Below are 25,596 nucleotides of genomic sequence, written 5' to 3' on the forward strand. Positions count from 1 at the left end.
AAAAAACACATAAGCAAAAAAAGGTTAAAAAAGTTAAGTGATATGAAAATGTTTAATATTACCTTTTTACAAGATATACCGATTGAAGACATGTAAACGTGCACATGTTGTGCCCGCAGCTTTTTGGCCGAAGCCAGGAGCTGGTTTGGGTCCCATTGCCAACATAAATCATCAGCATCTCCTTTTCCTCCTGGTTGCTCTCTGTGAGTGTGCTACAGTGTTAACAGTTAGCCTTCTGTGAGCCAGTGCTCACATACAGCCCTATAGATGTCTGGATGGAGCCCGATAGCACAGCCACAGTGTGGTCTTTAAAGCCACTCTTTAAAGACTACAAATTTAAAATATAAGGAGTGATAATGGTTTTTACTGAGAAATCCTACACTTGAAAAAATGTGTTAAGAATTCAAACTGTGGGTGATAATCTGTTCCTTTGGTAATTTACCCACTACAGAATCATTTGTATTTGTCAAATGTATTTATTTTTTATTAATTATATGAACATAGTATGGATAAATGTTTAATTAACATAGAGCCCGTATCTTTGAGTCCGATATTTGAAATATGAGAGGGATGTGTGATGGGAAGATATTTACTCTGGTACAGTAATGCCACCTTAAATATTTTTTTGGCTTGTTTTTTTTTTTTTCCAGTGACAGTTGAGTGACCAAGTAACTTTGAAAAGTTTATGAGACCATTTTACAAGTTCTCGGTGAGAATTTTGTTTTAATATGTGGCTGGTCTACTTACTTTAAAAGGGAGCTGATTTTTATTTTATTTTATAGAACTATCAGTGCAACGAACACTAGATGCCCCCACCCACCCTCTGTCAGTACAGTACATATACTCACCTGTAGATGGAGTCATCGCTCCAAGTCCTAGTCCACAGAGTTTGGGCTTGTATACTGCATTTGGATGGTTGAAATTTCTGCGTTTTTTTCTCTTCCTGATTCTCCTCACATATTTTAACTCAATGAGCAGCTGCACACAGAAAAATTCCTTGAGATGATCTTTTACCGTACGAATTTACTCACCAAAGCACACAACAACCCCTTTGTATTTCCTCTGAAATGTCACAAAAATTGCACACAGTAAACAAAAACCAGGAGCCAGCAATAACAGCCACTTCACATCATGTATCGTTACTCTGCTGCTGCAGCTACAGGATGTCATGGTCACAGCTGAGCAAGTTCAATATCCTGTGTTTAAACAGTGAAGCACATTTGATCAATGCTTGAACATACAGCCTGTAGAGAATGGTTTGTTGTCCCCCATCATTTCTCACATCTGGGGTTTAAATGCAGTATATAAGCGCTGGTCTCGTGGCAGACTAAAAGGGGTGGGGGGGGGGGGGGGGGGGGGGGGGGAGTGAATGAAGCTATAGCCGTGCCATCTGAATGTCCACTCACATCTCTCTTCACAGCTGGAAGGTTTCAAACTGTACTCATCTGAAACATTGTTCCTTGCAGCTACAATCCATGCAATAAAAACCGTATAATTTAACCGCGTGTTGAAACATGTCCCTGATGTTTGGTATCATGTATTCTTACAGTTTCCTCTCATTTAGTAAGATATTGCATATTAAAGCTCTGCAGCGTCACTGTTTGAGGTGATGTTTGAGGAGGGGCTTCCTGACGCCGGAGAGGCGCGCGTACTGACAGTGTGTGAGGAGAGGAGCACAGAGATCACAGCACGCGCTCCGAGCCTGTACCTACAGGTGATCCATGTAGAGTTCTCTACTGGACTTAATGCAAACCTGTCAGGTAAGATGCTTGGTCTTTTTTACGTCTTAAAATATGTCCTGTGTGTGAAGCCTGATGAAAACAATGTTGTGGCAGAGAAGACGCAGCGCTGGAGAAGGTTAATTGTTGCTTCGTTCAGACAAAAGAGTGACAGGCGTGTTTCCTCGCCACTAAGTCAAAAAGTTTCACTCAATTTTAAAGCTTTATTTGTGCGTCACATTTTAAACAAAGGCTTAAATTTTGCAGGAGCATGATGGTACATTTTTAGTTTTGTTGTATTTTGTATCTTATCATTTCGCGTCTTCACTTTGCGCCTCTTGTCATCCACTGTCCTAATGTTGACTTTGGTCCTTTCCTCGGGTGACTTGCAGACTTCTGGTTTTCAGCAAGCTTCCTTTATTCAGAGGTTAAAGCAGCATGCGGTCTACTTCGACGGTAGTTTGATGATTCTTTTCGTTGATATTGTAACAACAAATGGCACAACATTGAGCAGTTTTTGAACACCACAGGCACCTTACATGAGCTGATGTCGCTCAGTAATTGTTAAATTCTCCTCTTGTTATCGTCTGATCGTAACGTGCAGTTTTCTTTATAATGCATACGTGTTTACAATGCCAATCAATGATTTAGCAGGAATATATGTGCAACTATGCAGGCGTTTTTGTATGACCATGTTGACTCTGTGCACTTTGCTTTATTGTGCAGCTTTTTTGAGATTTTAACTGTCTGTGAATTAGAATGATAAACTGAGCAGTATAGTGGGATCTATCTCTGATGTTGTATTACCGTCCCCTCAGTGACTTAGTGCTCCTCCTACTAATCTTGACCCCAACATATTTGGAGCAGGAAGCATGTGCTGTTTTAAAAGTATGCAGAAGTAGTGCTCACTGAAAGGAGTTTATCTCCTCTATCTCTTCCTAGAACACCATGCTCAGGGGGCTTAGTAGTTCAGCAGTGCCTGAGTGGCTGTACCCTCTCATTTCAGTCTGCCTCAGAAAACAAACACATTGTAGCACTGGACTAAAAGTTAACGTTTCGCAGCAGCTGCTTCATTAGTGGTCTTCAATTCAGTTATTGCTTCTCAAATAGCTTTAATGTTAAACAAAGGGGAACTGTGATGGTAATTATTATCCATTGTGTTCGTGCCACTGAGCTGTGCCATGAAAAAGCAAAGTGTACTGCTTTCCAAGCATTCAAAATAAAGATTATTTAGTGGCCGGTTGATCCCCCCCCCAAAAAACAGTGTCCTTTCGCTAATAGTGGATCAGTTTGCCCAGGTTTTGAAATGTCTACTTGTAAGATTTCTGCTAGGTTGACTTAAAGCTGCTGTTGGTAGGAATAGTGTAAAAAACGTTATTTTTTTTCTGCTGTGTTTGGAAAAAAGGTCATAATGTCCATCGATACCCATCGGTAAGTGGAGTAATATGAGACTATTGCGAATTCTCTGCATTTTCCAATGCCTTTGTATCAAGCAATGTTATTATATCACTCCCCTCGTTCCCGTTATGACAGACCAATCATAGCTTATCTCCAATCCTCTGTCCTGGTTGGTTATGGGGCGGCCCCTACTACGTCTTCTGATTGGTTATGATTCCGGCACTATCATGACTGCACACACCGATCTGTGTTGGGGGGCTAAGAGGAAATCTGGTTGGGAGGGATAGTGTTGACATTCGAAGTCCCTCTCTCTGAACATATGTTTACTCTGTGACTACCAACAGCAGCAATGAGTGTTCTGAAAGATTAAAGAAAATCCAAAGAGCTCAAAGTAAAATAATGTGATTTGGACTGATTTCTTCAAAGAAATCATTGATTTACTGAAATGTCAGGAAGTTAAAGAAGTTGTGTTGAACCAGGGCTGGATTTGAATTAAATATACAAAGGGTTTATTTTGTTGTTGTGTAGGTCAGGTGTTCCCAAAGTGTATGGTGGGAGCCCCTGGGGCGTCGCAAGACACCAATGGGGGTAGCAAGATGTCTTCCAGTTTTTAAATTTTTTTTAATGTAATCTAAATTTGCTTATTTTACCCATTATGCAAAGACGTACATTTAATTAGTTTTCTACCTATCTTTGTTGCCAGATGACTCCTAAAGTTAGGGTTAGGGCTAGCTAGGTTAATTCTCAGCTCAGGAAACAGCCACATGTGCATATAGGTAAACTCATTTTAAAGTATGAAGCAACATTTAACAACTTCAATGGACAGCGGGGGTCACAAGTCTTTGGCACCTATATTTTTAGGGGTCGCGGGCTGAAAAGTTTGGAAGCCCCAGGTCTAGGTGAGAGCCCAACTGCTTTTTGATTTCCGCGTTGACCTCCCATTTTCCCCATGTCATTTGATAATTATTTAGTTTCAGGTACTCAATTTCCAGATTCTGGGGAGCATTATTCTGAAATGTTTTAACTAATTGCACACAGTCTCTCATAGAATGGCGAACCTCTTCCCATCTTTACTTCTAAGAGACTCAGCCTCTCTGGAATGCGCTCGTCATACTCAGCTGTGTTACTAACCTGCTGAATTAGTTCAGAGGCGTTCCTTCACATTTGTTTTTTGTCTTCTTTTAAACATTGCACAACTTTTTTGTGTTTTGTTGTCTCTGCTCCAACTTCCTTTAAACAAGTTGCTGTCATCACATTTAAAAGGAGCAGTTTAACAGTCACAGTCGATATGTTGTCTTTCCAATATTTAGAATTAGTTGTTGTGTTTCAGTGATTTACAAACCATCAAAATCAGTTTATTTTATTGCATATTTTAATCAACAGCGTCTCAACCTTATTGTAATGAGGGTTGTTTAAATGCATTCCATAATGCAGTGCACACACTATCAGTACATACCTCACGCCTCTGTCTTAATGAATCATGCATAGTGTCACCATCAGCATAGGGATGATGCTGTGTGTATGTATGTGTGTGTTTGTAGGGTGAATATAATTAGCTTGATTACATCACTAATTCCTGTACCAATATTCTGGCAGCGGATGGAGGAAGCTCACAGGGTTACCAGATGGTGATGGGCTTAGACCTTAAACGTCAGTGAGCTTCAACTGTGAGTTAAGAAAGATGCACACAGGGTTAAAAATCAAATGAAGGGCAAACAGTGAATTGGCTTGAAGTATTGAGCTCATTTGTTCTAGCATAATAGGCACAGAGGAACAGAGAGCGGCTCTCTGGGACCCCAGGGTTAAGTTCTTGGTCATGGATCAGCGGATCAATGTTCTGCTGGGAGGCCTAATGCATCCATAGAAAATGAAAATGTGACACCATACATTGGGCAATTGCTTTTGGTGAGCAGTTATCCATTGTCATGCTGTGATGTATCTCATTCTGGCATGATGGGAACCCTGATATAATTGAGCATGTTATTAGAATAATTTTTACACATTAATGGGTCTGGACAGGGACGGTCTGTTGTGGGTTGTGCAGCAAAGACGCATGCAAGCACACCAACAAAACAGCACCCCAAACAGATCTGTGCCGTTTGGAGTGATGCAGAGTCTACTATCTTTATCGTTGCTTTGTGACGAGGCTCATAATAACTAGTGGTTGACTTGTTTTGTGTTTCTTTTTTCCTATGTCATGCAGCCTCAGCCAACCATGTAGGCATAAGATAGCGGTTCACAAAGTGAGGATTAAGTCCTTTAGAGTTTTGTCAGTCAGGTTTTTTCCAAAACTTTGTGCTTACTCTACAGAATCTAACATCATGAGGGTTCATGTGAGCTGTAGTTATGTAAAACTGTGATACGTTCAAAGTCCTTGAGACAAAATTAATGGGGTTATGTAGTCCTACAGGAGTAATGCACATAGATTTAGGCCTCTTATATATCAGCCTGTATCCTTCGGTGCACTTTTCATGTGACCGGGCTTTTGCTATGGCCCCTGACCAAATGGTACTCTCCTTGTTTGCACCCGTGAAGGAAGCAGTGATCTGTTTAGTTTGACCCCCAAGGTTTGTTGCAATAAGGGCTGATTGAAAAATGATCCCAGTGGGAAAGCGTGATGCAATTGTTGTCATTAATAGTGATAAACTCTGACATTTCACTCAGTATGAAGCTCTTGGATGTAGCAGCCTGTCACAGCTGAAATAGCAATGAAAGCAAGTAAATCTGTACTTTTTAGCTTGTAAGTAAAACAAAACCCAGACTACACGCACACCCACTTTAACAGTGCAAAGCATTGTTTTAACTGCTGGTGAGGAAAGTCAGAAGAAGAAAAGAGAAAGAAAATGAGTAAAACCTGGGGGCGTAAAACTGACAGTGAAAGTGAAATCCTGGTATCCTGTAAAATAAGGAAATTGTTGACAAAAATCGAAACAGAGTTTCAGTCATATGGACATTAGTTGCAGGTCTGTGGGCAGACTCTTCACTTGACATCCTATCCACTGAAAAGCTCAGTAGACACTTAGGCATTGTACCTGAAAATACCTTATTCAGTGTTTTAGTGTTTTTATTATCAGGTCTGTTTGTTTAGAAGGAGACACTTACTGATGATTCTGCTGCAGAACATCCTCATGCACTATAAACGCTGAAGAAATCCGAAACTTGTAACACATTCAGCTTCTACGTACGTACGAACAGGCTAATCTTTTTGGTTTATTTATGTTTTAAATGTATATTTCTGGGGTTTTTCGCTTGTATTAGATAGGACCGCTGACGAGAATCAGGGAATGTGGGAAACCGCTAACTTCTGTCGAGCTAGTGTGAGGTAAAGAGGCGGGTAAGAGCCTCCTCGCCAACAGATACAGTTTCCCGCCTGTCAGTCAAGTCAGTCATGTCCTTAAATTGGCAAAACTCGTAATATTAATATCTTCTGAACGTCGCGTTATAAAAAAATTCACCCCCGTACAGTGTGTACCGATAGAGAAATGAGCTCTTCAGACCCAAGCCGTTTTTTGAACCAGGCTGTAAACATGTTTATTAATGCCGCAAAGATCATCTTTTTTGAATGGGTGTGTATGTGGTTTGTATGTGGCGGTTCTGCAGTCAGCCTCAAGCAAACTCAATGAATTGCAGTCTATAACACTTCGCATGGGCTTCATATTTTGAGACCGGAGGTTGCCGCTCAAGGAAGACATGCAGCAAATGGTCGAGGCCAGGAGTCAAACCAACGACCACTTGTTGGCACTGCATCTCCAACAAGCTAATCTTAATGTTAAATTCATAACTGGCTAGTACATCAAGGAAATTTGGAAAATTAGGAAATTCCAAAACCTAGAAGATTGTCAAAATGTTGTATTTTAATTATAATATGTATTTATCCATGCTAGAAATATTCTGATCATATTTTATTGCCATATCACCAAGCCCTAGTTAAAATGTTCAGAAATGACCAATCAGTTGTGATTATTTTTGTTTTTGTGCATGATCACTGATTAGAAGAAGGAGGCGCTAACTTCTGTTGCAAACCTGAAAGCATGTTCTCAGCATGGGCTGCTTATAGTATCAACGACGGTGACCTTGACAGGAAATATGTTGAACCTCTACAGGAAATGTCAATATGACTGATGGCAGGTTTTCTTTAGAACTAGGTTTGACACCTTCTGACAGGCAGACTGACTCATGCTCTCTTCTTCTACTGCTGTCAGTATGTCTCTTGCTCTGTTTTCCTTTCACTTATTGAGGTTAGCTAAGTGTTTATTCACTGTCAATAATAATGTACTTACTAATTATCTAATACTTCTCTTCACAATGGTAGAACATGTTTACAAAGGAGAGACAACCATATAGGTAGATGAGACTAAATCATCTAAGCTCTTTGATGTCAGGACAATAAACTGAATAATGTTGAATAAAATAAATAGGAATATAATACGCTTTTCTGACGAAGTGTACCATCAAAGCAAGAGACCATAAATCTGATTTGTGCAATAATTCTGTGAAGAACACTTCACCCAAATCCCAAACAGTTTTTAAAAAAGAATGATTGTGAATGAAACATGTGATCTAGTATCTCCTAGAGTCAGTGTTTGTGTGAGCTGTGCCAGGATAAATCTCCTCTACCTCTATTTCTGTGTTTGTCAGTATAGAACTGCAATTGAGCTCTGTCTTCTCCCAGCACATACACACATGCTGAGTCACATAACAAGCATTTTCTTTTGTCATTATACCCCATGACATTTTCCAAATGCTTCTAGCCACTCATAAAGCAGATCATTTCACCCATTTGTCCCTTCTCTCCCATTTTCTCCATCTTCCCTCTTGTCATCTCTCATGTTTTATCCTCTTCTTTCCAGCAGGCTCTGTGCTCTCTGTCCCATTTAGGCTTAAATGAGAAGGGTTCCTCATAGTGGACAGTGTGCTAATCCCTGAACACTCACTGGGGACTAATCGGACTCATTAACTCTGACTCTGATGCTTCCAGCCAGAGATCAGCACTAATCCTCCTTCAGCACAGCCTCTGCCATGCATGTTATAAATGCTCTTTCTCTTTCTCCTTTTCTGTGCTGCTTTATTCATGCAAATTAAGAGAGAGACGTCACATTTTCCGTCTTATGTGGGCTTTTCTACCTTCGGTCATAAAAGCAAGTACAGTCAAAGCTTGTCAAAGTTAGATTTTTTCATGCCGATACCACTATTAAATGTCTCTGATAAAAGCTCAAATTCAGGCTTGAATATTGCTCTCATGTATGTCATTCAATGCACTCATTAGATACATAACCCTCTATCCTTAAGAGGGACTACACTGCTACCGAAACAGTTCGCATCGCTGCTACAACATCTTCGTAGCCATCATTTATTGTTGAACATGATTTCTTGTCCAGCACCATCAAAGACACAGTACGACAAGAGTAGATGTGAGCTGGGATGCAGCTAGCTTTAGTTTAGCAGGCAGTTTCTTGGTGCTCCACATAGACTGTATAAATAACGGACGTAGTATCCGTGACGTCACCAATCTGTTTCTGAAGCACTGTTTTGAAGCCAATTGTTGGTGGGTGCCATATTGGAAACACTGAAGTCAATCTAACTGCTGTGGAGCTAGAGTGAGGTAAAGAGGTAGGTAAGAGCCTCCTAGCCAACAGCTACAGTGTTCCCGCCTGTCAGTCAAGTCCACTGTGCCTCTCATAATAGAAAACTTGTAATCCTAATATCTTCGAATCTTCCAGTACTTCCGGAGCCAGCCTCAAGTGGACACTCGAGGAACTGTAGTTTTTAGCACTTCCGCATTGGCCTCAATTTTCGTGGCTGGAGGTTGTTGTTTGGTAAGAACATAATACATACTTTTGCACATGACCAGTGTCATGTAAGCAGCATGATGAAGGGCCCTCTGACACCCAGCAGTCGTCTATTTTCATCTTCATGCTTATCTGCAGGTTGCATAGATTTTTAGCATCTGCTAGCATCACTGCTACTTATGCCAGGAGACTGCAAATAATAATCTATTAGTTGGACCTTCCTGCTGGTACTCATTCCCTTCTCACCGGCTCATTTTCAGAGTTTTTACCCCCGCTCTCTGAAACTCCTTAAACTCCACTGTTTAACTAAATAGTGACAAGGTGGCCCTAATATAATTTGACCTAGTGCCACCAGTTTCTTATCATCAATCTTTTGGGATGATTTCAGACATTTTAACATTGGCTCGGTGGCAGATTAGGTGTAAAATAGATAACCACATTCTCATCTGCCTCATGGTGTCAGGGGAGAGGGGAAAATGATGTAAGCTGCTCTAAAAAAGACTGGTCCACTTTTCCAAACAACAGCAGTGTATTCGTAATATGATTTTACAACAGGTGTTATGTCAGAGTGTTTGACTTGGCAAGGATGTAAACACAGGTCCAAAAACAGAACCAAAACATTGGTCATCGGGTCATTGGTCTGTGATTCATATCCTCTTAAATCTCCGGATTGTTTTTACTCTGCTTAAGCTTGTTTGATCTGTTTAAAGTGAACCTAACCTCATCTCACTGCTCACTGATGTAAGTGTGCGAGGCAGAAGTGTAGGGAGGAGATGACCTTTACTGGGTTGATGGCTCTCTCCATGTCACACTCCCAGGATTTCCCCCCATATTGTGCTGTGAAATCATAGGAAGCGTCCCCGCTGTACAAAAATACTGAACATGAGCAGGGTGCTGCTGGGATTGGGTTTTCTAAAGTCACTCTAGGTTCAGAGGTTTCTGTCATTGACGTCATCAAATCTGCAGGAGACTTAGTGTCCCTGTTTTGACTGTCCACTACCATCTGTTAGCTCACATTTTTTCTTTTCTTTAGGCTGAATGCTTATTTTTTTTTGTACTTAACATCTTGAAACGTTTGAAAGCGAAGACTCATTGAAAGTTTGCAAACATGCAAGGACATAATACACTCAAATACTAGAGTGTGTTATGAACATAATAACAGGATACATTAATGTACATTGCAAATTTTTGTTATTATGGTTATTTTCATATTTGTATGTTTAGTCACTGAAAAAGGAGAAATGAGTGTTGTTGAATATCCGGGAAAATTTTGCATTTACAAACTTATTCTTTATAAATTCACTCCTGGTGTTTTTTTGATCATTCTATACACATATAGTTTGACAGACACACTCACACACACACTATGGACATACACTGATGGAGAGATGTCAGAGTGAAGAGGCTGCCATCTACCAGCGCCACCCGAGCAGTTGGGGGTTCAGTGATTTGCACATTTCCTTCTCCAGCTACCAGTCCAATCTACAAACCTGGTCCATACTGAGACTTTAAGCCAAATCCCTATGGACTGAGCTACTGCTGCCCCATTTGCTCATAACTCGAGCCTAATAAAGCAAGTTTGTTGTCTTTGAGGATTAGAAATCGAGTGCCCATGCTGATGCTTCGATAGCAACCTTGAATAGTTTATGGTACTCGTGCTACACAATATGGTAGTGCTTTAGCAGTCAGTTTGTGCAGAAAGTTAGGGTATCAATGTTGTGTTATGTATTCTGTTATGTATTCACCTCACCTCTAATTCTCAGTCATATTTGTTGAAGACTGCTAATGTATCTTGCTTGTGAGAGCACTTGAGGGGCTATGAAAGGCTGTGCTCTCTTGCCTCCGCTCTTTGGAGAAAGATCAGAGCTGCTGTGATGGGATGCTTTGGTGTGCCATTAGAGAAAAGCCTCTCCACCCTATTGTCTGTTATATTGTGTCATTTCCAGGGCACCTTCCCCACCCACAGTCCCTCTGTGAAAACACCAATTACAGTCTGCCTCTTAGAGTTTAGTGAGTACAATGATATTTAATGTCAGCACACAATCAAAGTACATCATTTATTTGTTACCAAAAAGGCACATTTCATGGACGATCAGAGTCCTTTGGTCTTGATATACCGATGTATTGGTGTAGGATAATGATTCAGCTGCAAAGTTCTTAGAGTCACATGGATGTAAATGAAATAACCTTGTGAGGCTAACTAACTGTCCAATGGTAAAATAGCCTGCAGCTGGTACAAGCTGGAGCATGCCTCCAGTGAATGCTTGTGTGAGTGTGGATGGTGCAGATGTGTGGGTGTCTTGTTCTCTGTCTTTTTTCCCCATTTCAATTTCAGTGTTTTGTGTGCTTTGCTATGGTTCAAGGACATTATGTAATGCTTATGAGAGCACCCCATCTGGAGAAGAGCCATTGAGACGCCGAGTTTGCAGAACTCACTTTAAAACTGAAAAACAGCTTACCTGTAAAAGACATTAGTAGCTGAGGTCACTAAATGAAAAGAGAAGTATGCAGTACAGCAGGTAAACAGCTCTCAGTTAGGAGGGATCTTTGGAGCACTCTGATTACACATCTTTATGGTTTTTGATGTGTGTTTGGTGTTGGTCATTGTTTAGAAATCATTTGTCAGTACTACTTAACATTCTCTTACAGTAAATCCAATTTCCTTTAGCTAAAACATCAGCCTCTTAAAAAGATCTTAGCTCTAAGTGGTGTTTGTGTTTAGTTGAGTCCACAATGGGTGAATGTTTTTTGGTAATGACCCTCTTTCAGAGATGTGTAGTGTTTGTTTGCAACAGGGAGTCTGTAGCACTGCAGATTCAACAAGCCACACATTGTATTCGGCTGGATAATGAGTGATTTGCCAGCATTGGCTCTCTGGTATCTATTGAATACTGTGGAGACACCAAGATACAAGGGGGATGTGCAACCAGATCAGTGAGAGCCCTCGATCCAACTTCAAATACATGTTGAATAGAAATACCCAGAGCCAATGGGGATTGCAGCTTTTCATTTTCTGCTTTCATAGACTGTAGCTTTTGAGTCGTGCCTCACACAGAACCACACATTATCAACATAGGCTACCTGCATCTGTCTCACTCATATATGATATAACAAAAATCCCCGAAAAATGAACAAAAGGGATGATAAAACCTTCCAGTCACAAAAATCCAAATGGTACAAGTCTTTACCGACAAAGAAAGTGATCTTGTCAGTTTAAAGGCATGTGACGTAGTCTGACTATCAAAAGTGAGCTTCACTTTTGTGTGAGTTGAAGAAGTATGATGAGGGTGTTCTGCTAAAACTACTACTACTACTACTACTAATAATAATAATAATAAGAATAATACATTTTATTTATTTAGTGCCTTTCAAAAAAACTCAGACACTTCACAAATAACAGACATTAAAAGACAGACTAAAAGAAACAAAATAGAAACACAGTGGATATAAAAACATAAACAGTTGAAAGCAGTTCTGAAGAGGTGCATTTTGAGCTGGGATTTGAATGTTTGTAAGTCAGTGGAGTTGTGTATCTGTTTGGGGAGGGAGTTCCGGAGGGCGGGGGCAGCAACGGAGTAATAAGAGGTATACCCCTTCCGTGATACCTTTATACCTGCCATGCTAATCAGGTCACACGGTCTTCCCTACCAAGTTTTACAAAAACTCAGTGTTCCATTGATAGCACACAAAGGTGAGAAAACAAACTAAGACTGTTTTCGAAACCGCCTACTATACTAGCAGTACGTACTGATTTGGCCAAAATTCAGTATGCACTAAGTAGTATGGGAACAAGAGCAAAATCTGCAGTATGCCAAAACTCCCCGGATGTCTACTGATTCGGGAAAATTTCTCAGTAAGCATCGGACCAGTCTGCCTTGCCTCCGCACTGTTTCCCACAATGCACAGCGCTCGCTCCACTTTTTCTTTCCTCTTCTTTTTTTGATTTGGGAAACTCAGTTTTTAGGTGCTGTGAAAATGATTAAATTCCATATAAACCACTTCCTAACTTTTAAAATCATAAGTGGATGCTAAAGAAGTAGTTTCTCTAGCCGCATGGCTGTTGTCCTAAGGAGCTTGCTGAAAACAGAGCGATTTTCATTTGATACCGAAATGACGTGCATTTTTAAAAGTCAACAACTGGCACTTCCATTTAATTTTGTACAATGGAGTGTGACTGATGGCTTACCAGAACTCAAAAATCCATCAAGGCTGGGTTCACTGATCTTGACATACTTCTGTTCATTTTTGATCTTTGCTTTAATCAACATGATGGTATCTGTAAAATAAAATAAAAATCTTTATATAATCAACCAAAAGGCATTTGTGCAAATACTGTGTTTAATTAAATTTACATTGTGTTAAGTCTTCTTGCTGCAGAGTCATGACTAAGGTCAGATTATTTTATAGTTTCATACTACATGCTTTAGAACGAGACAACATCCATTACTTTAACGTTCAGTAGTTTTGGAAAGCACCTAAGCTTTTCAAACAAACAGTTCCACACTGTTTTCAACCTAAAGCTGCTGCAAGTGCAGGAGAAAGAGAGCGTTGGTGGTCATCAAACTAACCTGTTTGCATGCCTCATCCTGTGTGTGTGTGTGTGTGTGTGTGTGTGTGTGTGTGTGTGTGTGTGTGTGTGTGTGTGTGTGTGTGTGTGTGTGTGTGTGTGTGTGTGTGTGTGTGTGTGTGTGTGTGTGTGTGTGTGTTCTGCTGACTGTCACACCTGCAGTTCTCACAACTCCCAGACACAACGTAAAGTGCTCTGATCCACAAGTCGGCAAATACCGCGTTTTGGCATCTCAGAACCATGCACATGTTAGTTTTATGTCAGGTGCAGACAGACAGACAGAGTGCAGAGGAGAGCGACAGCGATGTTACCTAGTCCCTCTATGTTTTACCTTAGTCCCGATCTATGGACTGTCGACAGGAAGCTTCACACTGCACAATGACTGATGCTTTAAAATGTCCAAAAGATGACATTTTGAAAATGAAACACACCACATACATCTCCTGGCTCATGAGTGATAACTCAAAGATAGATTTGTATTTTAAGATATATACTTTATTAAAGAGAGTATCCCTACTTTATTTTGGATCTATACTTACATTTTGGGAAAAAGTGTATTTTCTTTACTATTAACAGTTGGTCCAATTCCACATTAGGCTTAAATAAAAACAAAACTGGTGGACAGAGAATATCTATGATGCAGTTTTGGAGCTGTTCATGTTTGATGGGAGCCATTTGTGGGGTTGTTTAAGCATTGAGGAGAATGCTGTAGAGCAAGCATAGCAGTGAAAGACACCACTATAGCTTTGGTATTGGTGACCTTTTAGTTTTCTACCGAGCAACATATATTTTGCAGGTTATTTAAGTCCTCTCTCCACAAAAGTTGCTGACAGGGCAACAACGTATGGATGTGGGTTACCAGGTAACACAAGACATCTTGAGCCGCTCTCAACAGAGCTTTGCAATTTTTTTGCTGGTCAGATAAGGCCTGTGCAGAAAGAGAAATCCTGTTTCCATATACACTACCAGTCAAAAGTTTGGACACACCTTCTCATTAAATGGTTTTTATTTATTTTAATTATTTTCAACAATGTAGATTAATACTGAAGACATCAAAACTATGAAATAATCTGGTTTTGCCATAATATGGATTACAACAGCAGTCAAATAGGGTTATCCATTGTGTACTAACCCTACCTCTGAACAACACAACTGATGGTCTCAAACACATTAAGAAGGCAAGTCATTCTACAAATGAACTCTTGACAAGGCTCATGTTAATTAGAAACCATTCCAGGAGACCACTTCATGAAGCAGACTGAGAGAATACCAAGAGTGTGCAAAGCTGTCATCAAGGCAAAAGGGGGCTACTTTACAGAATCTAAAATATAAAACATATTCTGGTTTGTTTAACACTTTTTTGTTAATTAAATAATTCCCTATGTGATATTTCATAGTTTTGATGTGTTTGGTATTAATGTACAGTGTTTCAAATAATTAAAATAAATACAAACCCTTGAATGATAAGGTGTTTCCAAACTTTTGACTGGTAGTGTACCGGATACATATTGTAAAGCAACTATGCCACTGACTACATGAATTTGCTACTTAAGTCTTATATTTCATATTTTAATGGGAAAATTGTATTGGCAAAACCACAGCAATGTCAATCCCACCTATATACAGCTAACTTACCCTTATGGCCGTTCAGTGGAAACCGCTTTCTTTAAAAGATCTGGTTTCTGGTTCACACAGACACACACCCTGACTGTTCTTCGTAAGGCTGTTCACACAAGCCACTGCTGTCACCAGCTGGGATGCACTGGTCCAGTGGAGCGACCCAAAGCTCCAGGCTCAGGTGTCACACATAGTCAAAAAGATGCTAATCCATTAATGATTTGTGGCTTGCTATCCTATCTTATGATCCTGCACTGTCCTATGGTTGAGGAAAACAACAAACATTCGTAGTAGAAATTATTTGTGTTATGTTTTGCGTCTTTGTGAATGTATGAGGAAATGATTCAACATTTTTAGCATTTAGAGGACACATACTGCACATGACATGAGCAGAGACCATGCTCTCAATGATCAGTAATAAATGTTTCTTATTTATATTTGTGTTTATCCGTCTTAACTAGATTGCAGTTTGTCCTTAAAATCAGTGGTTGTTTCATAACAGCATCCATCTGTGACTAATTGCGCAGCGGCTGTGAGTTCCCTTTTTATGAAGCTGTCCTTGCTGCGTTGCTAGGGAAATGAGTCACAGTTGCCAAGGAAGTGAGATGTTGTGCGGTCGGCTGCATGTCACAGGGTATGGTTGGCCTTCACTTGAAAGTGCTCTGTAGCTCAGAAATCCTGTGAGCTTTGTAGAAAAACATTCAGGTTTTGAGAAAAAAATGGTTCAAATAAAGAAAACAAAGTGAGAGGGATGACTGAACTTTTTGAAAAATTGTTTTATCTTTGTGTTTTCATCTCATTTATTATACTTAAAGACTTTTGGTTTCAAAACATGATGTAATCAGCTATGTAGTGTCAGTCAATTTATGATTGCTTGCAGCTGAGAAAAACAACTGAGAAAAACAAACTCTAAGCTTATCGTATGCATGAAGGAACCTGTGTGTCCTAATACATGTGGAAACTGAAAAGGTATTGGTGGTTTTAGTAAATGAGGAAATCAAAATATCTCAAACTCACCGAATACCAAGAGCTGCTTCTTCAAAGAGTTCAAGGGAAGTCTTTGCTGTTAAGAATGTTCCTTGGATATCAGTTTTGGACATATATAATGACCATTTGGGGCATGCTTTCACTTGGTTCAGGAACAACCTTGATAAAAATATCAATTTAATTTTACATTCATTTTAAAATGCTGTGGATGTTCCAGACTCCAGCTGACATGGACGTGCTGGACTCCAGCTGCAACAGCTTATACTACTTGTCTCATCACTATCACCGCTTCCTCTATCTCTTATTCTCCTCTATCCCTCTTTCCAGACCCAACTTGGTTGAGGCAGATGGCTGTCTAACATGAGTCTGGTTCTGCCTGAGGTTTCTGCCTGTTAAAAGGAAGTTTTTCCTCGCCGCTAAATACTGCAAGGTGCAATGCTCATGGTGGATTAAGGTGAGATAAGACTGAGTCTTACCCTGTCTTAGTGTTGGGTCTCTTTTCATAATTTGGCATAGAGTGGTCTAGAGTCTAGACCTTACTATGTTTGTAAAAGCGTCTAGAGATAACATTTGTTGGGATCTGGCGCTATACAACTAAAGATTGATTGATTGATGAATCAAAGGAAAAGTAAGTTTTGAGATATTCTTTATCTTATGAAAAAACCAACAAGGAACGCTGATGGCCAAGCGGTCTAAGTGCCCCACATACAGAGGCTATATATAGTCCTCTTTGCAGAGGTCGCCAGTTCGACTCCCAGCCGCGACCATTTGCTGCATTTCTTCCCCTACTCTCTACTCCCCACATTTCCTGTCTCTCTTCAACTGTCATATCATAAAGGCAAAAAAAACCCAAAACACAACTTAAAAACAACAACAACAACAAAATAATCCTGCCAACAAGCATTGTCAATATGCAAAGTCCAAAGTTGATTGGTCTCTGAACGTTGAGTTAGCAGTTGTTTAAAACATTGCTTTTGTTATATGGTAAATTTGGTAAATCACCACGCTTATTCTTGAAGTCAGTATTTTATATAAAATGAAGTATTCTTGGCAAAGCCCACTTCCCCAAAAGCATTTAAATTTGATATTGCTAAAAGTTTAATCAGTATATATTTTCAAGGAGATGTCTCTGTATTAAAAATAGACTTTTTAAATCTTTTTTTAAGTGAACAATAACAAAACGTGTTAAATATAGAGATGGAAACGTCCCATTTGGTCCTGTTTGGGCTCTTACCCTTAAACACACAGGATGAGCTCTTCCCACCTGGGTGAGCTTTCCTAAATGAAGCACAGACTGAGACTGTGACTCATATTTGGGAGCGGCCACAGTGAAACCCCAGTCATCTCCAGCCAGTCCCTCTGAGAAATCAAGAGGGAGTAACCTTGCCTTCACCCAACTCAGCCAAAAACTTTCCTTCCCACTCAGCCGCAGAAACCTCAAGAAGGGTGCATTTTGCAGACATTCCTGACTGTAAGGCTGTTAAACAGCAATGCTGTCCTGCACATTCCTTAGCTGTCGGCAGCAAAGCATAGGGGATGGCTTTTACAAAAGGTGTAACTCTAGCCATACTGCTTACTGTATGGCTGCCACAGACAAGGCCTCTATTGAAAGTCAGGAAGCGTAGTGTGCTACTGGAGAAGCCTGTGATTGAAAAAACCTCCTTGAGACGGAAAAACAAGGTTCAACTTGGGCTGTTCAATGCAAGTTGGATGCATGAAAAGGCATTACAAAACCACAAATGTTAAGGGTGCTAATGAAGACTCTCAGTAATGAAGGATGCAATTAAGTAAACCCTCAGGCTCTGTCTACTGCAGTCATCCATAGCTCTCAGGAGGCATTTGAGGTAATGAGATCTCTCTGTGCTCCTTCTGCGTCACTCCTACCGTCTGACCTCTCTGCTGCACAGCTGTAATTGAGGGCTTAGTAGAATGTGCTATGCGTTGCTTTTGTAGCACATACACTCAGTATTTATTCTACCTGTTACAAATGTCTGATTTTTCATAGCAGAACACTTTTATGCAATTCTACACATCTACACTATGTGAATCACCAGACCAGCCTGGAGCACAGGCTGCTGGGTATTTGGCAAAAGTGAAACTAATGCACTTTGAACTTTTATTTACTTCTACAGGTAAATGTGTCTGTATGGCCTGTTATTACCTTTTGTAACCAGTTATGTATACATTTTTATTATGAACAGAAGCGTTTGAGTCTCAATTCCTAATATGTTCGAAGCACTGTGGACCATTCATGTTTGAGTGGACATTGGTCGAAGAAATTAGTTGATTGCCAAATAAGCAGAATCAAGTCGCTGAAATACAACCTCTAACCCACTGGTTGTCCAACAATGGGTTTGGCTTATAATTGGCTTTTTATATATATCTATATATCTTCATAGTTACTGACGGTACAGGTCTCTTATCTCCAACTGCTTTCTTGTCTCAAGTTGCAAGTTGGACTGTAGAAGGAAACTTCATGTCCATTATCTGAGTTTTGCTACATACGCCTGAAGCCTGAATTATTGGCTGTTGCCCAGAGAGGCTTAACTGTTGTCAGATGAGAGCCAATGGGTTTCAGATTGAAACTATCATAATTTATATAATCCAGCAGCTACAGCCCAGTGCATGTGGACCAGCTCCAGTTCTGGTGCCTGGGCCTTGATCCAGGGCCAAAGGTTTCTTTTTATTTATTTATTTCTGAAAGGAAATTCATGGAAACAGTACTCATCACTGTACCACCAAATCAACAATCAAACTTATTTACTGAAGGCCCTGAGTACCTCTGCTGAGGCACTTAGGGTTTAAGTACTTAGCTGATGGACAAATAATCAGTAGTTTTTTGAGGGATGGGTGAGTGCCGCTCAATGCCCTGTCACCTTACCTCACCTCACCCCTCTTGTAATAGCACTGTTGGCTGCCATCAGGGCCTCTGTCTGAACAATGATGTTTGGCTCTGGCTGAATGTTGTAGTGTATGTAGTTGTGCACAAGAGTGTGTTGACAAGGTGTGTTTGACAACACTCACTGGTTCTCTAAGTTTGAGCTCCATCCAGGCAGTTTTACCCTATGCAAACCAGCTGACTCCTCCCTGTGCACTCAGAGTCATGGAGAGTTCATACTTGGAGCCAGATGCATGAGCACATTTCTTTTTCACTTTAATAATTCCCCATGCTAAAACACTTTGGTAGTGCTTTTGGTATGCAGTTCCTCTGTTTTGGTTGTTGCACTGTTAATGCAATTAACGCTGTTCTGTTAGCATCTAATGTGCCTTCATTACCTGGCTTTACTTGACACCCACCTGGGGTAAATACTTGGTTTTGATTGGTCAAAACTCCTTGACAATAACTCGGAACAGCAAAGGCCACTCTAGGAAAAACCTGATGACACACATCACATATCTCAAAAGGGAGTTATGTGGAAAGGAGTTACAGCAGATCTAGTATACTGTTGATAATTTTACCTCTTTGTGTTGACAGTCGGACAAAAACTTAAGTTTCCAGCAGCATCGATCGACAACAAGGAGGACATTTCTCTCAGTTTATTGGGCGACTACAAAACTTTAGATTGGTGCTTAATGGCTGACCGGTCTCCAGCAGAGATAAGAAGACAGAAAGTAGTCAAACAGCGCAGAAATTTACTAAGGATGTCAAAACACACATGGAGCTGAGTCAAAGAGATGTCAACCAAATTGAAGGAAACAGATCTGAAGCAACCACAAGCTGCAATACAGTATGGGTTTTGGCAGTGGACTGGTTAAGGGAAAAGTAAACACCAACAGAAAAGTTGTTTGGGAAAAAACTTGATTCAAGTGCTGCTCTTATTTTCTGTATCTGTTAAAAATGACAATTTAAAAACACTAATGTTTTTATTACCATACTATTACCACAGTCAAGCAATGGTATTATGAAAGTACTTATTGTTTGTGGATTTAACCAGTTCCATCCACAGAGGTTTTCCTCAGACTACTGCACAGTTACTTTGACCAACAACGTCCCCGTGCATCTGTCCTGGCTCTCTGCCCACAAATGTCTGGAGCAGCTGTAGCCGAGAAAGTATGACTTCTTGCAAATATGAGCAAGGAGCAAGTTCAGACAGGCTGATGATGACCGGGTATCCAAAACAACGTGTATTTAAGTCACACGACTGAAATGGTTTACACACTACCACAGAACACAAGCTAAAGGTTATACTATCTAAAGCACAGAGTGGAATTCAGACGTTTGGCCAAGGTTTGAAAAAGTACAGCCTGTGTGTCAGTACAAGGTAAAACTGCCACATGTTTCTCGTCATCCTCTTCAAGTCCTTTTTTATTTGCTTTAGAAATATTTCTCCCACCCTTGTCTGAAGAATGATTTCATTGCTAAAGTGCTCTTTGTTTTGGTCAAACAGCTGCTTGTTTGAGCTCTAACCTTATCTTGGCACTATACTCTATAAAGGTGAAAGCCCTTCTGCTTTAAACTGCTCAAGATATCTTTTAAGGGGTATCAGGAGGATGATTTTCCTGGTCTTGAAATGTGTTACTCCTTCTTCAGCTTCAGTTCCATCTTTGAAACTTTCCTTTGGACATTGATTATCTGAAAATATTGATTCCTTTTCTTGACTAATTACATTCTGGAACAGCCAATATTTAGCATCAATAGTTCAGACTTGTCAATGCAATGTATAGCAGTAGACAACATAACTGTATGCTTCATTTTTATAATTTACTGCAGCTGTAGGCGTCCGTCCCATTAGATCTTTACATCAATGGGATGTGTGATCGATTTTCCTTCCATTTTCTAGAGCCAAGGGTGAGACTTTAGATTAACCTAAACTGTGACTCTGTAGAGTCAGAGCATATACTGCATAAATGATGGACGTAGTATCCATGACATCACCCATCTGTTTCTGAAGCGCTGTTTTGAGGCCAATCGTCGGTGGGAGCTTTATTGCTGATTGTCGAGCGGTTGTCACGTAAAGAGGCGGGCTTTGAGCCTCCTAGCCAACAGCTACAGTGTTCCCGCCTGTCAATCAAGTCAACTGTGCCTCTCATTGGAAGACTCGTAATCTTAATATCTTTGAAATTACCATGTTATGAAAAAATTCACCCCCGTACAGTGAGTGCCGACCCAGAAATGAGCTATCCAGACTACACTCGTCTTTTGTACCAGGCTGTAAACATGTTTATTTCTGCTGTGAGGATCGGGTTTTTTTAATTGGTGTGTATGTGGTTCCCGGTACTCAAGCAGATCCTTGATGAGCAGCAGTTTTTAGCACTTCCGCATTGGACTCATATTTTTAGACCGGGGGTTGCCGCTTGTGTCATAGTCACATGTTAAGAAATCTTTGCAAAGGTCAGCATTTTTCTACCTTTGAATTTCCTTCATCAAGACTCTTGACCTGTACTGTGTGCAATGTCACTTTCAATGAGTGGTGACCTAGTTACAAAGAATGATGTGGGAAATGAAGCACTGTGAATATGCAGTGAAATTTCAACTCTCAAATATGGATCTTTCTCATGTAAACAGTCAGGGGGTGTAGATAGACTGTGTGCTTTTGTTAAGAGGTTACAGACATAGCCTTGTGAGATGAAGCCATTAAACCCCAGCCGGGTTGATTTATATTATATTTTGTGTCTCTGTTTGTATGATTTCTGTGAAAGAGTGGAGAGCATGATGTGCAGTAATGTGTGGAATGCTATCACAGCCACATCATTTGATGTATAATAACATAAGAATTAAATATTGCTGTGAGTTAAGTCCCAGTCTGCACATAAACTCACTCTGGGAATTTTAATCCTTTCAATCTGTAAGCTTTAGTGTAATATCAATACCATGCATCACTGTTTTGACGCAAGTAGAATTCATTGGTGTTATCCTGTGGACCACAGTAGATCTTGAGTAGACAGTTTATTCTCTGTCACATCAATGTTTGATTGCCGTCTTGCCTGACTTTGAACGTCTAGCTCTCATAGTGTGATCTCAAGTGAAAGAAACTCACAACCTTGAGCATTTAATAGATATTATATGATACATTCCTTACTGAGCTTCTTGACCAAACGCAGTAACTACTCAGAAAAATAGATAAGATAAGAAATAAAAATATATATGGAATACATCAGAAGATATGCACTAACCTTCATATCCCCACACAAACATCAACCCTCACAAAACACACTTTTTATTTATTTATTTACATGTTTATATATATATATTTTTTTTCTTTTCATTTAATATTAACCTCTGGAAATTAATGATTAGGAAACTGTCATTCAGCTTTATCTGTTTCATTATCATTATTGATATAATACATTTATTTACTTTAATTTTTTTCATTCTTTCAATGCTTACTTTTTATAGGTTATTTCTGCTCTATTTTTTATAAACATTTATTTTTTGTTGTATTGTTTTTGGCTTGAATTCCCTCTTATCGTTATTGTTATTATTTTAATTTTATTGTTATTAGTATTATCACTTCTGTGTTTGTCCGTTTTTTATGTTGTTCATATTCATGCCTTGTTTATTTGTTAATCTGTCTACTATCACTTGGTCACCCTCTTCTTGTAAAGCACATTTCTTGCACAATAAAAAATAAAATCAAAAAGATAAACATATATATATATTATTGTACAAATTGACAAATTAAAAACATATCTCCTTTCCAGTTTGGTGGTTACTTTTAGATTTTTTGATTTTTTTTTAAGTTATATTTTTGCCTTTATTTGATAGGACAGCTGAAGAGAGACCGGAAATGTGGGGAGTAGAGAGCGGGGGGGAAGACTTGCAGGAAATGGTCAACCAGCCAGGAATCAAGCCGGCGACCCCTGCGGCGAGGACTGTAGCCTCTGTATGTGGGGCGCTTAGACCGCTAGGCCACCAGCGCCCAACATTTGAATAGTATTCCTACATTTCGGTGGTGTTAGGTATTTCCTAGAGTTTATAATCAGGAGGATTTCTTCATCAGTGTTGACCACGCGAAGAGCCTTCCCTTTCTCGGAAACTGTTCAATAGTGGAGTAATGCAGGGATGTAACTGGAATTAGAAAGTTTGCTTACAAAGAAAGAACTTAAAAAAAACTATTATTACAGATACTTCTTTGTTAAGCAAATATCCCAAACATTGATAAAACTAGACCTTGAGATGGCTTAAGAATGAAAATGTACACTGCTTTTGGTGCTTTCATTTTAAAAGTCCACTCATAATCAACTGTACATTTTGAGTGTATCTTTTTATGATGGCAGAATCCTTTTATATGATGTGATTTTAATTTGTCAGTTTACACAATCTGAATACAAATGATCAAATTTAATTTACTCAAGTCTTGTTGCTTTTAATTAAATGTTTGATAGGCATAAAGGAGGGAGAGTGTTTTGTGGAATATGGCCAAGGATAAGAAAAAAAACCCCCACGCACACACACCAAACACACACGTTTGAAAGATGATGGGTAACCCACTCATTTTCTTGTGATGTTATGTAATAGATATTATGTAATTCTATTGTCAACAGTGTGGGTAAATCACTGCTGTCAAGGCTCTATATACCTTAATTTGATTTTAATGTGGAACAAGACCACGCCCTGTTATACAGGCATTCAAGGGCTAATTGTGAGAATGAAAAAAAGAAAAGAAGCTCTAAAAGACTTAATAAAGACAGATTTTACTGAGGGCTTTATAAACTTTCCTCATACATATATTATTGCACAGTTAGCTGCTGTAATGAGTAAACATCAGCTGTTAAAAAATAAAACTTCACCACCTTTCACTTATGAAAACTGATCACAGAAATGGAAGAGACATTTCTGTTTCTACTGTGGGGTTAAATCTGTTCTACAGGATGCAGGTCAGGCATCACAGCTGACAGATGTGGGTGTGGCAGAGATATAGAGCATCTCATACACACAAGAAGAAGAATTGGTCTGTGGGACAGGAGATTACAGCACTAAAGGGATTTTCCTTTACCTAAAGCCCTTGCAGCTTTGCCCATGCCTGGTGTGGTCTATTGTGGGGACTTCCCAAAGATAACTGAATGTGTTGAATGAGGAGGGCCATCGCAGAGTATGTTCCCCCCCCTCTAATGCCTGACAGTCGTGTGTGGGAGATAGTTAATCCCTGCTTCATCTGCATCAAAAGGCCACATTCGTAAACCATAGGTCACCTTGTAAATTTAGGTTGTGTATACAGTTTAACCTTACTGATGTTACACACATAAGCTGCTTGTTATAAATTGAAATCATCCTCCTGTTTAAACATGGAGGTAAAACAGTGGATGCATGTACAGTATGATTCATGAACACAGTAAAAACAACACCAGTTATGTCAGTTGATTGTCGAAAACATGCACCAGATGGCCCTGTCAGCAGCTAGGGCTTTATGGTAGCCAGGAAAATTACCATCATCACGCTGATGTGAAGCTGCCACCCGTGTCTTGCGAGCAGCTCTGCATGATGTCTACGCTAGGTTTTGTTTCACTATGTAAACATCTCTCTGCTGTGCTGGTTGCAGATGTTTGAGGTTTCTCTTTGAATGGCAAAGCCGGCAGTAAACTGGCTGGCGTACTAAGGGGTAATTATGGTTTTCTTATTGGTGGTGGTTGAAGGGGTTGGGCATGCAGAGGGGCCTCACTGCTCCACAGTTGCAGGATGGAGTGGGTCAAGTTATGAAACCTGAAATGAGGATGTGGCTGGCTACATCAGCTGGAAACAATGGTCTCTCTCACTGGATCAGATTCTTTCCACTCTGTTTTTCTTCTCAAGTTTTTTTTTCCAAATGATGTATCTTTTGGAAAAATATTCACAGAAGGAAAACATGTCATGAAGCTCATCTGTCACTGTGTGTGATTGTGCATTTCATATTTAAGTTCCTGGGTTTTGGGCACAAAAAAGGATGTGGAAGTTAGCTTTAAATGAGAAGCCCGGCTTGTACCTGTCTGGGATATCTCTGCTGATTGTGGGTTAAGTATTTTTTCACTGGCAGAGTTATCCTGCTACCGGCATTGATACTCATTTTTGCAGTTTTTACAGTTTTAATCGACCAAAGGGTGATTTATACTTTTCCACTGGATCAATGGCGTAGCCTCGCCGGAGGTTCGCGTAGCTCCCGTACCTACGCAGAGGCCTACGCACGTAGCTGACGTACACCTCCTCCGAAATGTAACTACACGTTGAATCTATGCGGACCACAAGCCCCAGGATTGGTCGGCTCTGCGGCTTGTATTGGCTCATCGGCTGCACAACGGCCGTTTATTTCATCTCCTCCTCTCTATTCTTCATGTAATCATTGCTGTATGATAAACAGCAACATGTATCAGCTGTAGATTAACAGAACACACTCTGAATCGCTGTGGAACAGTAAACAGAGATCGTAGCAGGGCCGAAAGCAGGCGACCGGACTATCAGACAGTGGCGGTTCTAGGGAGGGGCCAACAGGGGCCAGTGCCCCTGTAAAACTGAACCTGGACCCCCCTGTGGCTCCCCTCCACACCAAACAAATATTATACAATAAAAAAAGCTTGAAGCGCTAAGGGACTCATATTGAGTGTAAAC

At 40.0% G+C, this 25,596-nt stretch overlaps 1 protein-coding gene across 2 annotated transcripts in view; it reads left to right on the forward strand.

The window, feature by feature from the left end:
• The first annotated feature begins 1,621 nt into the window (after window positions 1–1,621).
• The window catches only part of adcy7 (adenylate cyclase 7), a 68,797-nt gene continuing 44,822 nt past the window's right edge, over window positions 1,622–25,596 (forward strand). The window contains exon 1 of one of the 2 annotated variants that reach the window (XM_034679852.1): window positions 1,622–1,760. The gene's annotated coding sequence lies outside the window, so the exon portion shown is untranslated. The remainder of the gene's footprint in view (window positions 1,761–25,596) is intronic. The other variant, XM_034679851.1, reaches the window with a different exon arrangement.

The sequence above is a fragment of the Notolabrus celidotus genome, chromosome 3 (assembly GCF_009762535.1).
Source record: "Notolabrus celidotus isolate fNotCel1 chromosome 3, fNotCel1.pri, whole genome shotgun sequence".
Classification (NCBI taxonomy): domain Eukaryota; kingdom Metazoa; phylum Chordata; class Actinopteri; order Labriformes; family Labridae; genus Notolabrus; species Notolabrus celidotus.